Below are 12,472 nucleotides of genomic sequence, written 5' to 3' on the forward strand. Positions count from 1 at the left end.
AACCAAGAGAGTCCAGTCTTGTCAGGCTATGCTGTTGGTGGACTTGTTAGTTTGCGCTCCAGCACTTGCAGAGGCTCGGTGCATCTCAACAATTGTGCTCTGTAGCCAGCGGCCGGTTAGCTCAGTTGGTTAGAGTGAGTGATACGCTGCTCTCTGAAAGTAAGCAATGTCTTCTTTTTCATCTGACATTGTGACATCATTATTACATGAGAATTGCTTGTCATTGTTAAATGACAGTTTCTTGTCATTGTTTACATGACAGTAGGTTGTCGTAAGACAAGGCTGCATGAAGTGTGAACTGGAGTTTTCTTGGATCCATAAAACAATATGATTTTGGAGCATGCGGGCATCGATCCCACTACCTCACGAATGAAAGTATTTGAGCTAATTCCCCAGCCGTTTGAAAATTCTGCAAGAAGCAACCAAGAGGGTCCAGTCTTGTCAGGCTATGCTGTTGGTTGACTTGTTAGTTTACTCGCCAGCAGTTGCAGAGGCTCGGTGCATCTCAACAATTGCGCCCAATTGATATTCCCCGGTTAGCTCAGTTGGTTAGAGTGTGGTTATAATAATGCCAAGGTCATGGGTTCGATCCCCGTACTGGCTATGATTTACAGTTTGAGTGTCAAAATTGTGAGTCACATGCATGTGAATTGTCAAGGTTGCCACAGAATTGAATTTAGTGAATTGCCGAAATAGCTCAGTTGGGAGAGCGTTATACTGAAGATCTAAAGGTCCCTGGTTCGATCCTGGGTTTCAGCATTTGTATTTGTTCTTTCTTTATGCTCTGCCTTCAAGGAAACTATCCACAGCTTTGTTTGTGGGCCTCAATGGTGTGTGCTACGCTGCTCCTCTGAAAGTAAGTAATGTCTTGCTTTTTCACCTGACATTTTGACATCAGTGTTACAGGAAAGTTGCTTGTCATTGTTACATGACAGTAGGTTGTCGTAGGACAAGGCTGCATGAAGTGTGAACTGGAGCTTTCTTGGATCCACAAAAAAAAATGTTTTTGGGGAATGCGGGCATCGATCCCACTACCTATAGCATCCTAAGCAAACACAATACCAATTGATCAAATTCCCCAGCTGTCTGGAATTGCCACAAGGAGCAACCAAGAGTGTCCAGTCTTGTCAGGCTATGCTGTTGGTGGACTTGTTAGTTTGCGCTCCAGCACTTGCAGAGGCTCGGTGCATCTCAACAATTGTGCTCTGTAGCCAGCGGCCGGTTAGCTCAATTGGTTAGAGTGTGTGATACGCTGCTCTCTGAAAGTAAGTAATGTCTTCTTTTTCATCTGACATCGTGACATCAGTATTACATGAGAGTTGCTTGTCATTGTTACATGACAGTATCTTGTCATTGTTTACATGACAGTAGGTTGTCGTAAGACAAGGCTGCATGAAGTGTGAACTGGAGTTTTCTTGGATCCACAAAAAAATGTGTTTTTGGGGAATGCGGGCATCGATCCCAATACCTATAGCATGCTAAGCAAACACAATACCAATTGATCAAATTCCCCAGCTGTTTGGAATTGCCACAAGGAGCAACTAAGAGTGTCCAGTCTTGTCAGTCTATGCTGTTGGTGGACTTGTTAGTTTGCGCTCCAGCACTTGCAGAGGCTCGGTGCATCTCAACAATTGTGCTCTGTAGCCAGCGGCCGGTTGCTCAGTTGGTTAGAGTGTGTGATACGCTGCTCTCTGAAAGTAAGTAATGTCTTCTTCCTCATCTGACATTGTGACATCAGTATTACATGAGAGTTGCTTGTCATTGTTAAATGACAGTTTCTTGTCATTGTTTACATGACAGTAGGTTGTCGTAAGACAAGGCTGCATGAAGTGTGAACTGGAGTTTTCTTGGATCCATAAAACAATGTGATTTTGGAGCATGCGGGCATCGATCCCACTACCTCACGCATGCAAAGTATTTCAGCTAATTCCCCAGCCGTTTGGAAATTCCGCAAGAAGCAACCAAGAGGGTCCAGTCTTGTCAGGCTATGCTGTTGGTTGACTTGTTAGTTTACGCTCCGGCACTTGCAGAGGCTCGGTGCATCTCAACAATTGCATCCAATAGCTAGTGGCCGGTTAGCTCAGTTGGTTATAGTGTGGTGCTAATAACGCCAAGGTCATGGGTTCGATCCCCGCACTGGCTATGATGTACTTTTTGACTGTCAAAATTGTGAGTCACATGCATGTGAATTGTCAAGGTTGCCACAGAATTGAATTGAGTGAATTGCCGAAATAGCTCAGTTGCGAGAGCTTTAGACTGAAGATCTAAAGGTCCCTGGTTTGATCCCGGGTTTTGGCATTTGTATTTGTTCTTTCTTCATGCTCTTCCTTCAAGGAAACTATCCACAGCTTTGTTTGTGGGCCTCAATGGTGTGTGCTACGCTGCTCCTATGACAGTCAGTAATGTCTTTCTTTTTCATCTGACATTTTGACATCAGTGTTACAGGAAAGTTGCTTGTCATTGTTACATGACAGTAGGTTGTCGTAGGACAAGGCTGCATGAAGTATGAACTGGAGCTTTCTTGGATCCACAAAAAAATGTGTTTTTGGGGAATGCGGGCATCGATCCCACTACCTATAGCATGCTAAGCAAACACAATACCAATTGATCAAATTCCCCAGCTGTCTGGTATTGCCACAAGGAGCAACCAAGAGTGTCCAGTCTTGTCAGGCTATGCTGTTGGTGGACTTGTTAGTTTGCGCTCCAGCACTTGCAGAGGCTCGGTGCATCTCAACAATTGTGCTCTGTAGCCAGCGGCCGGTTAGATCAGTTGGTTAGAGTGTGTGATACGCTGCTCTCTGAAAGTAAGTAATGTCTTCTTTTTCATCTGACATTGTGACATCAGTATTACATGAGAGTTGCTTGTCATTGTTACATGACAGTTTCTTGTCATTGTTTACATGACAGTAGGTTGTCGTAAGACAAGGCTGCATGAAGTGTGAACTGGAGTTTTCTTGGATCCATAAAACAATGTGATTTTGGAGCATGCGGGCATCAATCCCACTACCTCACGAATGCAAAGTATTTGAGCTAATTCCCCAGCCGTTTGGAAATTCCAAAAGAAGCAACCAAGAGGGTCCAGTCTTGTCAGGCTATGCTCTTGGTTGACTTGTTAGTTTACTCGCCAGCACTTGCAGAGGCTCGGTGCATCTCAACAATTGTGCTCTGTAGCCAGCGGCCGGTTTGCTCAGTTGGTTAGAGTGTGTGATACGCTGCTCTCTGAAAGTAAGTAATGTCTTCTTTCTCATCTGACATTGTGACATCATTATTACATGAGAGTTGCTTGTCATTGTTACATGACAGTTTCTTGTCATTTTTTACATGACAGTTTCTTGTCATTGTTTACATGACAGTAGGTTGTCGTAAGACAAGGCTGCATGAAGTGTGAACTGGAGTTTTCTTGGATCCATAAAACAATGTGATTTTGGAGCATGCGGGCATCGATCCCACTACCTCACGCATGCAAAGTATTTGAGCTAATTCCCCAGCCGTTTGGAAATTCCGCGAGAAGCAACCAAGAGGGTCCAGTCTTGTCAGGCTATGCTGTTGGTTGACTTGTTAGTTTACGCTCCAGCACTTGCAGAGGCTCGGTGCATCTCAACAATTGCGTCCAATAGCTAGTGGCCGGTTAGCTCAGTTGGTTATAGTGTGGTGCTAATAACGCCAAGGTCATGGGTTCGATCCCCGCACTGGCTATGATGTACTTTTTGACTGTCAAAATTGTGAGTCACATGCATGTGAATTGTCAATGTTGCCACAGAATTGAATTGAGTGAATTGCTGAAATAGCTCAGTTGGGAGAGCGTTAGACTGAAGATCTAAAGGTCCCTGTTTTGATCCCGGGTTTCGGCATTTGTATTTGTTCTTTCTTCATGCTCTTCCTTCAAGGAAACTATCCACAGCTTTGTTTGTGGGCCTCAATGGTGTGTGCTACGCTGCTCCTATGAAAGTAAGTAATGTCTTTCTTTTTCATCTGACATTTTGACATCAGTGTTACAGGAAAGTTGCTTGTCATTGTTACATGACAGTAGGTTGTCGTAGGACAAGGCTGCATGAAGTGTGAACTGGAGCTTTCTTGGATCCACAAAAAAATGTGTTTTTGGGGAATGCGGGCATCGATCCCACTACCTATAGCATGCTAAGCAAACACAATACCAATTGATCAAATTCCCCAGCTGTTTGGAATTGCCACAAGGAGCAACTAAGAGTGTCCAGTCTTGTCAGTCTATGCTGTTGGTGGACTTGTTAGTTTGCGCTCCAGCACTTGCAGAGGCTCGGTGCATCTCAACAATTGTGCTCTGTAGCCAGCGGCCGGTTAGCTCAGTTGGTTAGAGTGTGTGATACGCTGCTCTCTGAAAGTAAGTAATGTCTTCTTTCTCATCTGACATTGTGACATCAGTATTACATGAGAGTTGCTTGTCATTGTTAAATGACAGTTTCTTGTCATTGTTTACATGACAGTAGGTTGTCGTAAGACAAGGCTGCATGAAGTGTGAACTGGAGTTTTCTTGGATCCATAAAACAATGTGATTTTGGAGCATGCGGGCATCGATCCCACTACCTCACGCATGCAAAGTATTTGAGCTAATTCCCCAGCCGTTTGGAAATTCCGCAAGAAGCAACCAAGAGGGTCCAGTCTTGTCAGGCTATGCTGTTGGTTGACTTGTTAGTTTACGCTCCAGCACTTGCAGAGGCTCGGTGCATCTCAACAATTGCGTCCAATAGCTAGTGGCCGGTTAGCTCAGTTGGTTAGAGCGTGGTGCTAATAACGCCAAGGTCATGGGTTTGATGCCCGTACTGGCTATGATGTACTTTTTGACTGTCAAAATTTTGAGTCACATGCATGTGAATTGTCAAGGTTGCCACAGAATTGGATTTAGTGAATTGCAGAAATAGCTCAGTTGGGAGAGCGTTAGACTGAAGTTTTAAAGGTCCCTGGTTCGAGCCTGGGTTTCGGTATTTGTATTTGTTCTTTCTTCATGCTCTTCCTTCAAGGAAACTATCCACAGCTTTGTTTGTGGGCCTCAATGGTGTGTGCTACGCTGCTCCTCTGAAAGTAAGTAATGTCTTGCTTTTTCATCTGACATTTTGACATTTTATTTATTTATTTATTTTATTTTACCTTTATTTAACCAGGTAGGCAAGTTGAGAACAAGTTCTCATTTACAATTGCGACCTGGCCAAGATAAAGCAAAGCAGTTCGACAGATAAAACGACACAGAGTTACACATGGAGTAAAAACAAACATACAGTCAATAATGCAGTATAAACAAGTCTATATACAATGTGAGCAAATGAGGTGAGAAGGGAGGTAAAGGCAAAAAAGGCCATGATGGCAAAGTAAATACAATATAGCAAGTAAAATACTGGAATGGTAGTTTTGCAATGGAAGAATGTGCAAAGTAGAAATAAAAAATAATGGGGTTCAAAGGAGCAAAATAAATAAATAATTTAAAATTAAATACAGTTGGGAAAGAGGTAGTTGTTTGGGCTAAATTATAGGTGGGCTATGTACAGGTGCAGTAATCTGTGAGCTGCTCTGACAGTTGGTGCTTAAAGCTAGTGAGGGAGATAAGTGTTTCCAGTTTCAGAGATTTTTGTAGTTCGTTCCAGTCATTGGCAGCAGAGAACTGGAAGGAGAGGCGGCAAAGAAAGAATTGGTTTTGGGGGTGACTAGAGAGAAATACCTGCTGGAGCGTGTGCTACAGGTGGGAGATGCTATGGTGACCAGCGAGCTGAGATAAGGGGGGACTTTACCTAGCAGGGTCTTGTAGATGACATGGAGCCAGTGGGTTTGGCGACGAGTATGAAGCGAGGGCCAGCCAACGAGAGCGTACAGGTCACAATGGTGGGTAGTATATGGGGCTTTGGTGATAAAACGGATTGCACTGTGATAGACTGCATCCAATTTGTTGAGTAGGGTATTGGAGGCTATTTTGTAAATGACATCGCCAAAGTCGAGGATTGGTAGGATGGTCAGTTTTACAAGGGTATGTTTGGCAGCATGAGTGAAGGATGCTTTGTTGCGAAATAGGAAGCCAATTCTAGATTTAACTTTGGATTGGAGATGTTTGATATGGGTCTGGAAGGAGAGTTTACAGTCTAACCAGACACCTAAGTATTTGTAGTTGTCCACGTATTCTAAGTCAGAGCCGTCCAGAGTAGTGATGTTGGACAGGCGGGTAGGTGCAGGTAGCGATCGGTTGAAGAGCATGCATTTAGTTTTACTTGTATTTAAGAGCAATTGGAGGCCACGGAAGGAGAGTTGTATGGCATTGAAGCTTGCCTGGAGGGTTGTTAACACAGTGTCCAAAGAAGGGCCGGAAGTATACAGAATGGTGTCGTCTGCGTAGAGGTGGATCAGGGACTCACCAGCAGCAAGAGCGACCTCATTGATGTATACAGAGAAGAGAGTCGGTCCAAGAATTGAACCCTGTGGCACCCCCATAGAGACTGCCAGAGGTCCGGACAGCAGACCCTCCGATTTGACACACTGAACTCTATCAGAGAAGTAGTTGGTGAACCAGGCGAGGCAATCATTTGAGAAACCAAGGCTGTCGAGTCTGCCGATGAGGATATGGTGATTGACAGAGTCGAAAGCCTTGGCCAGATCAATGAATACGGCTGCACAGTAATGTTTCTTATCGATGGCGGTTAAGACATCGTTTAGGACCTTGAGCGTGGCTGAGGTGCACCCATGACCAGCTCTGAAACCGGATTGCATAGCAGAGAAGGTATGGTGAGATTCGAAATGGTCGGTAATCTGTTTGTTGACTTGGCTTTCGAAGACCTTAGAAAGGCACGGTAGGATAGATATAGGTCTGTAGCAGTTTGGGTCAAGAGTGTCCCCCCCTTTGAAGAGGGGGATGACCGCAGCTGCTTTCCAATCTTTGGGAATCTCAGACGACACGAAAGAGAGGTTGAACAGGCTAGTAATAGGGGTGGCAACAATTTCGGCAGATAATTTTAGAAAGAAAGGGTCCAGATTGTCTAGCCCGGCTGATTTGTAGGGGTCCAGATTTTGCAGCTCTTTCAGAACATCAGCTGAATGGATTTGGGAGAAGGAGAAATGGGGAAGGCTTGGGCGAGTTGCTGTTGGGGGTGCAGTGCTGTTGTCCGGGGTAGGAGTAGCCAGGTGGAAAGCATGGCCAGCCGTAGAAAAATGCTTATTGAAATTCTCAATTATGGTGGATTTATCAGTGGTGACAGTGTTTCCTATCTTCAGTGCAGTGGGCAGCTGGGAGGAGGTGTTCTTATTCTCCATGGACTTTACAGTGTCCCAGAACTTTTTTGAGTTAGTGTTGCAGGAAGCAAATTTCTGCTTGAAAAAGCTAGCCTTGGCTTTTCTAACTGCCTGTGTATAATGATTTCTAGCTTCCCTGAACAGCTGCATATCACGGGAGCTGTTCGATGCTAATGCAGAACGCCATAGGATGTTTTTGTGTTGGTTAAGGGCAGTCAGGTCTGGGGAGAACCAAGGGCTATATCTGTTCCTGGTTCTAAATTTCTTAAATGGGGCATGTTTATTTAAGATGGTTAGGAAGGCATTTAAAAAAAATATCCAGGCATCCTCTACTGACGGGATGAGATCAATATCCTTCCAGGATACCCCGGCCAGGTCGATTAGAAAGGCCTGCTCGCAGAAGTGTTTCAGGGAGCGTTTTACAGTGATGAGTGGAGGTCGTTTGACCGCTGACCCATTACGGATGCAGGCAATGAGGCAGTGATCGCTGAGATCTTGGTTGAAGACAGCAGAGGTGTATTTAGAGGGGAAGTTGGTTAGGATGATATCTATGAGGGTGCCCGTGTTTAAGGTTTTGGGGAGGTACCTGGTAGGTTCATTGATTATTTGTGTGAGATTGAGGGCATCAAGTTTAGATTGTAGGATGGCTGGGGTGTTAAGCATGTTCCAGTTTAGGTCGCCTAGCAGCACGAACTCTGAAGATAGATGGGGGGCAATCAGTTCACATATGGTGTCCAGAGCACAGCTGGGGGCAGAGGGTGGTCTATAGCAGGCGGCAACGGTGAGAGACTTGTTTTTAGAGAGGTGGATTTTTAAAAGTAGAAGTTCAAATTGTTTGGGTACAGACCTGGATAGTAGGACAGAACTCTGCAGGCTATCTTTGCAGTAGATTGCAACACCGCCCCCTTTGGCAGTTCTATCTTGTCTGAAAATGTTGTAGTTTGGAATTAAAATGTCTGAGTTTTTGGTGGTCTTCCTAAGCCAGGATTCAGACACAGCTAGAACATCCGGGTTGGCAGAGTGTGCTAAAGCAGTGAATAGAACAAACTTAGGAAGGAGGCTTCTAATGTTAACATGCATGAAACCAAGGCTATTACGGTTACAGAAGTCGTCAAAAGAGAGCGCCTGGGGAATAGGAGTGGAGCTAGGCACTGCAGGGCCTGGATTCACCTCTACATCGCCAGAGGAACATAGGAGGAGTAGAATAAGGGTACGGCTAAAAGCTATGAGAATTGGTCGTCTAGAACGTCTGGAACATAGAGTAAAAGGAGGTTTCTGGGGGCGATAAAATAGCATCAAGGTATAATGTACAGACAAATGTATGGTAGGATGTGAATACAGTGGAGGTAAACCTAGGTATTGAGTGATGAAGAGAGAGATATTGTCTCTAGAAACATCGTTGAAACCAGGAGATGTCATTGCATGTGTGGGTGGTGGAACTAATAGGTTGGATAAGGTATAGTGAGCAGGACTAGAGGCTCTACAGTGAAATAAGCCAATAAACACTAACCAGAACAGAAATGGACAAGACATATTGACATTAAGGAGAGGCATGCTTAGTCGAGTGATCAAAAGGGTCCGGTGAGTGGAGAGGTTGGTTGGTGATTTAGACAGCTAGCCAGGGCATCGGTAGCAAGCTAGCATAGGATGGAGGTCTGTTGTTAGCCACCTCCTGCGCTCCGTCAGTAGATTAGTGGGGTTCCGTGTGGTAGAGGGGATCAATCCAAATCACACAACAACAACAAAAATAAAAACAATAGATATAGTTATAGAGGCCCAAGAAGAAAACATAATAATAATAATAAAAAAATATAAAAAAATTGTCCGATTGTCTATTCAGATAGCAGCCGGTAAGACAGCTAACGGTTAGCAGGCCGCAGATGGGCGTTCAGGTAAAGTCGCGACGGAGGAGCCAGCCGAATAACTCCTTCGGGTAGATAACGTCGGCAGTCCAGTTGTGAAGGCCCGGTGGGGCTCCGCGAAGGCAGCAAAACGGGTCCGGATAGGCGACTGCAGCCCAGGTGCGATTGATGGAACTCAGGAGTGATTGACGGAGCTTGCTAGCTCCGGAACAATTGATGTTTGCTCCGGAATCGACGAAGGCCGATAGTCACACGGATAGCAGCTAGCTAGCTGTGAGATCCGGGCATGAATGTCCAGAGAGCAGTCGAAATCCAGGGACATGGAGAGAAAAATTGGTCCGGTATGCTCCGCTCCGAGCCGCGCTGCGCCGTACAGAACTGGCGATAGACTTTCGAGCCAAAGGATAGCCGATGACCACAAACCGTGGTTAGCTGAACACCAACGACTTGCCAGTAAAGGAGCCAACTAGCTTCTGAACTAGCTTCTGGATTAGCTACTGGCTAGTTTCAGGCCAGCCTCCTGGAGTTTCTGGCTAGCTTCTTGGAGGATTACAGATCTGAGGTAAATAATACTTTTTTATAAATATACATTGGTGAGGCGGGTTGCAGGAGAGTGTTTTGAAGATGAGTTGATGGAAAATAAAAATAAAATGTATGTGAAAAAGTTGTAAATATATATATATACAGGACACGACAAGACGAGGACAAAAGACGTCTGAACTGCTATGCCACCTTGGAGAAGAATGACAAGCAACTTTCCTGTAACACATCAGTGTTACAGGAAAGTTGCTTGTCATTGTTACATGACAGTAGGTTGTCGTAGGACAAGGCTGCATGAAGTGTGAACTGGAGCTTTCTTGGATCCACAAAAAAATGTGTTTTTGGGGAATGCGGGCATCGATCCCACTACCTGTAGCATGCTAAGCAAACACAATACCAATTGATCAAATTCCCCAGCTCTCTTGAATTGCCACAAGGAGCAACCAAGAGAGTCCAGTCTTGTCAGGCTATGCTGTTGGTGGACTTGTTAGTTTGCGCTCCAGCACTTGCAGAGGCTCGGTGCATCTCAACAATTGTGCTCTGTAGCCAGCGGCCGGTTAGCTCAGTTGGTTAGAGTGAGTGATACGCTGCTCTCTGAAAGTAAGCAATGTCTTCTTTTTCATCTGACATTGTGACATCAGTATTACATGAGAATTGCTTGTCATTGTTACATGACAGTTTCTTGTCATTGTTTACATGACAGTTTCTTGTCATTGTTTACATGACAGTAGGTTGTCGTAAGACAAGGCTGCATGAAGTGTGAACTGGAGTTTTCTTGGATCCATAAAACAATGTGATTTTGGAGCATGCAGGCATCGATCCCACTACCTCACGAATGCAAAGTATTTGAGCTAATTCCCCAGCTGTTTGGAAAATCCGCAAGAAGCAACCAAGAGTGTCCAGTCTTGTCAGGCTATGCTGTTGGTTGACTTGTTAGTTTACGCTCCAGCACTTGCAGAGGCTCGGTGCATCTCAACAATTGCGTCTAATAGCTATTGGCCGGTTAGCTCAGTTGGTTAGAGTGTGGTGCTAATAACTCCAAGGTCATGGGTTCGATCCCGGTGCTGGCTATGATGTACTTTTTGACTGTCAAAATTGTGAGTCACATGCATGTGAATTGTCAAGGTTGCCACAGAATTGAAATGAGTGAATTCCCGAAATAGCTCAGTTGGGAGAGAGTTAGACTGAAGATCTAAATGTCCCTGGTTCGATCCCGGGTTTCAGCATTTGTATTTGTTCTTTCTTTATGCTCTGGCTTCAAGGAAACTATCCACAGCTTTGTTTGTGGGCCTCAATTGTGTGTGCTACGCTGCTCCTCTGAAAGTAAGTAATGTCTTGCTTTTTCATCTGACATTTTGACATCAGTGTTATAGGAAAGTTGCTTGTCGTTGTTACATGACAGTAGGTTATCGTAGGACAAGGCTGCATGAAGTGTGAACTGGAGCTTTCTTGGATCCACCAAAAAAATGTGTTTTTGGGGAATGCGGGAATCGATCCCACTACCTATAGCATGCTAAGCAAACACAATACCAATTGATCAAATTCCCCAGCTGTCTGGAATTGCCACAAGGAGCAACCAAGAGTGTCCATTCTTGTCAGGCTATGCTGTTGGTGGACTTGTTAGTTTGCACTCCAGCACTTGCAGAGGCTCGGTGCATCTCAACAATTGTGCTCTGTAGCCAGCGGCCGGTTAGCTCAGTTGGTTAGAGTGTGTGATACGCTGCTCTCTGAAAGTACGTAATGTCTTCTTTTTCATCTGACATTGTGACATCAGTATTACATGAGAGTTGCTTGTCATTGTTACATGAGAGTTGCTTGTCATTGTTACATGACAGTAGGTTGTCGTAAGACAAGGTTGCATGAAGTGTGAATTGGAGCTTTCATGGATCCACAAAAAAAAATGTTTTTGGGGAATGTGGGCATCGATCCCAATAGCATGCTAAGCAAACACAATACCAATTGATCAAATTCCCCAGCTGTTTGGAATTGCCACAAGGAGCAACCAAGAGTGTCCAGTCTTGTCAGTCTATGCTGTTGGTGGAATTGTTAGTTTGCGCTCCAGCACTTGCAGAGGCTCGGTGAATCTCAACAATTGCACCCAAAAGCTGGTGGCCGGTTAGCTCAGTTGGTTAGAGTGTGGTGCTAATAACACCAAGGTCATGGGTTCGATCCCTGTACTGGCTATGATGTACATTTTGAGTGTCAAAATTGTGAGTCACATGCATGTGAATTTTCAAGGGTGCCAAATAAGTACGTCTAGTAAATTGCCGAAATAGCTCAGTTGGGAGTGTGTCAGACAAAATGTCCCTGCTTCAATCCTGGGTTTCGGTATTTTGTATTTTTTGGCCAGTTGGCTCAGTTTGTTAGAGTGTGGTGCTAATAACTCCAAGGTCATGGGTTCGATCCCCGTACTAGCTATGAAGTACATATGAGTGCTATGAGTCTCAATGACAATGTGAGTTACATGCATGAGAATTGTCAAGGGTGACGACCATACCGGCCTGAGTATAAAGAAATAAGTACGAAATAACCTTGTCGCATGCAAAGGGAAAAGAAAGAGTAATAGACAGGCTAAAAATAAAGAGCTGTCAAGTCATGGCGAAAGAACTCGGGAACGATGAACTTGTGGTGTCCTTTTTGAACTTGCCGGCATATATTACGGATGATGAAATACAGTGCCTTGCGAAAGTATTCGGCCCCCTTGAACTTTGCGACCTTTTGCCACATTTCAGGCTTCAAACATAAAGATATAAAACTGTATTTTTTGGTGAAGAATCAACAACAAGTGGGACACAATCATGAAGTGGAACGACATTTATTGGATATTT

The 12,472-nt window shown here is 44.6% G+C and overlaps 4 non-coding genes across 4 annotated transcripts; all 4 read left to right on the forward strand.

Annotated features, from left to right (window-relative positions):
- The first annotated feature begins 2,069 nt into the window (after positions 1 to 2,069).
- trnai-aau (transfer RNA isoleucine (anticodon AAU)) lies at positions 2,070 to 2,143 on the forward strand. The gene has a single exon. It is a non-coding gene; the product is annotated as a tRNA-Ile (tRNA).
- Positions 2,144 to 3,622: 1,479 nt separating this feature from the next.
- On the forward strand, positions 3,623 to 3,696 carry trnai-aau (transfer RNA isoleucine (anticodon AAU)). Its single transcript has one exon. It is a non-coding gene; the product is annotated as a tRNA-Ile (tRNA).
- Positions 3,697 to 4,729: 1,033 nt separating this feature from the next.
- trnai-aau (transfer RNA isoleucine (anticodon AAU)) lies at positions 4,730 to 4,803 on the forward strand. Its single transcript has one exon. It is a non-coding gene; the product is annotated as a tRNA-Ile (tRNA).
- Positions 4,804 to 11,754: 6,951 nt separating this feature from the next.
- On the forward strand, positions 11,755 to 11,828 carry trnai-aau (transfer RNA isoleucine (anticodon AAU)). Its single transcript has one exon. It is a non-coding gene; the product is annotated as a tRNA-Ile (tRNA).
- The last annotated feature ends 644 nt before the right edge of the window (positions 11,829 to 12,472 follow it).

This window comes from Oncorhynchus kisutch, unplaced genomic scaffold (genome assembly GCF_002021735.2).
Source record: "Oncorhynchus kisutch isolate 150728-3 unplaced genomic scaffold, Okis_V2 scaffold1329, whole genome shotgun sequence".
In the NCBI taxonomy this organism is placed as follows: Eukaryota; Metazoa; Chordata; class Actinopteri; order Salmoniformes; family Salmonidae; genus Oncorhynchus; species Oncorhynchus kisutch.